Source organism: Adiantum capillus-veneris, chromosome 13, assembly GCF_014529385.1.
Source record: "Adiantum capillus-veneris isolate H3 chromosome 13, ASM1452938v2, whole genome shotgun sequence".
NCBI classification, from domain to species: Eukaryota; Viridiplantae; Streptophyta; class Polypodiopsida; order Polypodiales; family Pteridaceae; genus Adiantum; species Adiantum capillus-veneris.
Window position 1 is genome coordinate 28,953,815 of NC_140943.1, and position 4,027 is coordinate 28,957,841.

Consider the following 4,027-nt stretch of genomic DNA (forward strand, 5'->3'; position numbering starts at 1 on the left):
TAGCTCCAGACAAAGTTGAGGCAAACCTTCCTCAAATATTGTGGCCTACATAAGATGATGGGAGAGTTTGTGGTTGAATGGGATGATGAGACAGTCTCTGCCCCCTAGTTATTGCTCTTTTAAACACTCCATCAAAAGTAGGAAAAAATATTGACTTTTCCATGTGGTCGTCTTCAAAAAGCTTAGTCCTATGGTCCATAATTGCTCACAGTACGCGATTTTGGATTTAGGTTTCATTATGAGGTATCTCAATAGATCCCACCTTTGTGTTCAAAGAGGAAAAAGAAATGGAAGGAAAAAGGTATTCTAGCTGTTGTGCGAGGCGAAGAAGCCATGCAGGACAGGCAATTGGTACGTGCAAGCTATGAAAGAGATTGCACCAGACGAGCACGGTGATGAAGACGCTATTGTGCTCTTGCATGTAGCTTTTACACTTGATAGGAAATCACTCTAAAGGTGAAATTTTAATTCTTTGTAGATTCCACCTAATAGAAATAAAAATGAACTAAATATGTAGCCACAAATATTAAAAAGATTGGAGGAGAAGAATCTAGGGAGATTCTTTCTCTCTCCTCTCATTTGTTTAGTAGGTAGGTGTGCTCTGTCCAATGAACTAGTTTGCTTTCTCCCCCCCCCCCCCCCCCCCCCCCCAAAAAAAAAAAAAGTAAAGTTGCGTGCCCAAAGAATTGCGCAAATCCTCTCTCACATGGCGTCATTGGTTGTGAGAGGGAAGCTTTGTGCTATTGACATCACATGCAAAGGAATGCCTTACTTACAAGTAATCATCTCACCTTCAAGGTCCACTTTTGAGAGAATTCTTGAGGCAACTAGTCGACATGGGCTGTAGGCTTCCTGGTGCGGATAGGAAGGGAAATGCTGGGAGCCGGGGGGGGGGGGGGTTGCAATAGACTCGACGAGGTGTTGCATGCGAGGGTGAGAGCAAAAGCAAGGTGAGGGTATTGCTAGGGAGGGCAACACGTCGAGCAAGCAAGGGAATCTTTAAAAAAATCATACGTCACAGTGACTATATTTTTGGTTTTTGGGTGTATTCGGGAGAATCACAAGACACTTCCCCTTTGGATAAAAAAGTAAACGAAAGAGGAGTGCTAGATGGTGGGCCATGGTAGTAAGGGGCACAAAGTGGCAAGCCATGGCAATCCGTGCCAGAGAAAATGAACTATAGTGATATGAGGGGAGAGAGGAGGCCGTAAGGAGATTTTTTTAACGTGATACCTAGCAATAGTGTCCAAATCAATCTCAAGCGTCTCAGGAAACGTTTTATCAATTTCCCACAACACACATGCCTTATTTCTATTAGGATAATGAATTGTAGGGAAAAAGAGTACTTTCTCCAATGAGGCTGCCAGCTCTCCAATTTCAAGGCCATAAAAAAGTAGGTAAGTCCATAAATTCCACCCAGACTGGACATTTTGATAGCATTTCATCCTTAATTAGCTTGATAGGTTGCTAGGGCAAAACGTGGACAACTTGCCCACACAGAATCACTGTGGGAGCAAAAAGGATAGCCACATGATAGCCATTATATCTCTAGCTTTAAAAAAACAAAATTTCAAAAAAACTAGAGCCCAAAAAGAATATTTTGTCTACCATAGCACGTTTAAAGCCGGAATCAATCTCATTTGCAATGATAGCTAGGTCAAGCAACTTTCCTATAAAGAAGAGGACAACAACCCGCTCCTAGAAATAGACAACCATGACCACACTTGTTTCGATTTCAAAAATACCTTGTGTTCCCCTTTGATTTCAGGCTCGGGAATTTGGACATCCTTCAATATGTTGGCCATTACAGTAGAATCGTATTGTTTAGAAATTTTACCTAGCATGACGTGGCTTGCCGAAGTTTGTGGGTCTAATTGGAATGCATGTGGAAGAGACATAGTGCCAAGGCTCAAGAGGGGACCTTATAGAGACGTGGATGACCCCGTGGAAGAAGGTATGGGGCTAGAGGGTGACTCCTCACAGGCACGATAGGGTCTAGAGATTCAATAGAGGAGACATGCCCTAGTGCTCCATCGTCCTCTCTCCTTCTCTCTCTCTCTCTCTCTCTCTCTCTCTCTCTCTCTCTCTCTCTCTCTCTCTCTCTCTCTCTCTCTCTCTCTCTCTCTCTCTCTCTCTACCATGTAATTAGCTTCAAAATTTTGAAACTAGGCATAACCATTGCCATGTATGGCAACCTGCCCTTCACTGTTGCGGGTGAAACTCTTGGCCATTGGCCATTTGACACTCGCTATCCTCTTCCTCTGCAAAAATAGAGCTCGTTTTAGTGCACGTAAGCATATGATTTGCAAAACATGGGCATACTTACTCTTCACAACATTAGGCCCACTGACCAAGGAATTTTCCACCTCGGAGATCACCATAGTACAGCCAGGTTTGGCACAATGATCCCTTCTTTGTAACAAAGCAGTGAAGCAAAGGGGGTGATACTAATGTTGACACTCGAGTATAAAGGTTCCAACAATCCCTGTAGACTCCAACAACTCACCATACGCAACACACACACACACCAAACTTGTGGATCATACCCAACCACCGAATCAACAACTTGGGGCCTAGGATATAACATGAATCTCTTCCCAAGCCTAACATCATTAATCTCTTCCCAAGCCTAACATCATCTACTTCACAAAGATGGTGTATCCTTGTGCTTCCTTCCATGTTGCCTCCAACATGTCAAACTTAGCATGTTGCCAACCAACAACATTACAAGGAGTCCCAACTTAGTACCCAAAAGCTAGCAAGCAGTACTGAAGGCATCATGCTACCAAATAGTACACACAACTACCAAAACTACCAAAGATTACCAAGTCATCAATGATAGAAGACAACCATGAACTACCAAAAATAGAACCAAATCAGAACCATGAGCTACCAATTAGTAGCGTAAGCATTAGAAGAGAAACCAAAAACCCTAACATCCACCACAAAAGAGCTTTGTCAATAATCTCTCGACTGCATGTGCGCAATAGAGTTTGGTTGAGGTCACTCTTGCCTCTTGCAATCCGCATTGTCCGAGTCCATTAAGCCTCACATGTATGAAACAAATCCCCTTAATGAACATGTTAACACTAGAATGGTAACCTAACAGGACATAAAAGTGTCCTTTCAAGGTTTAGGGAAAAATTTCCAAAACCATAGTAGATCCACTCATTTTGAAAAATCCTTTCATGAGCTTATAGTTCAATAACTACTACATATGGAAAAATTGAGAAACTTGTAATTTTTCTCATCCCTTGGTCACTACAAGCCTCCAAAGTTGATGGACCAGTGCATTTTTCCCAAAACAGCAATTTCTTACGGTTGATTGCATATAAATAAGAGTGGGGATTTTGTAGGACATGAGATAAAATGCCTTGTTAACTTCAATGGGTTGGTGACCAAAACATATGGTTTCTTTTACCTCACTAATTTTTTTTGGGCAAAAAAAAATAGGTACAAAAAAGTTGCATTTTTGCCATTCTACGGATCTATCATCAAAGTTTCTATAGTCACGCTCAATACAGATACTATATACATGTTTTCTTAGTTCCCTTTGGGCCTTTGGATTCAAAAGGAGCCATGGATCATGTCAAAAGGATAATGGATCTCTTACAATTGGAACCTTGGGGGCAATGATAAAGTTCTAAATACAGCAAACATGAAAAAACTAGGTTTAGCATTATGACCTCTAGAAACCCATAGAAACTACTCAATATCTAACCAAGTTTGTAGTCTATGATTAGATATGGTTACTACCTACAAAATACACACAATTGGCCTAAGAAACTAGAAATATTGAGAAAGTTATACTTGCTACTCTAAAATGTATCGTATTCTTCAGCACAATTAGAAAACTCAACCATCATCATACACTATGCTATATAGCATATTAGGTCCCCCAAAACTCAAGGAAGATTAGCTTTATGTTATACATTACACTTACACAATCAAAATTGAATTTGGATATCAAGAAAGCCACCAAATAAATCATAAAAGTGCTAATTTTGGCCAAAAAAACAGGATTATG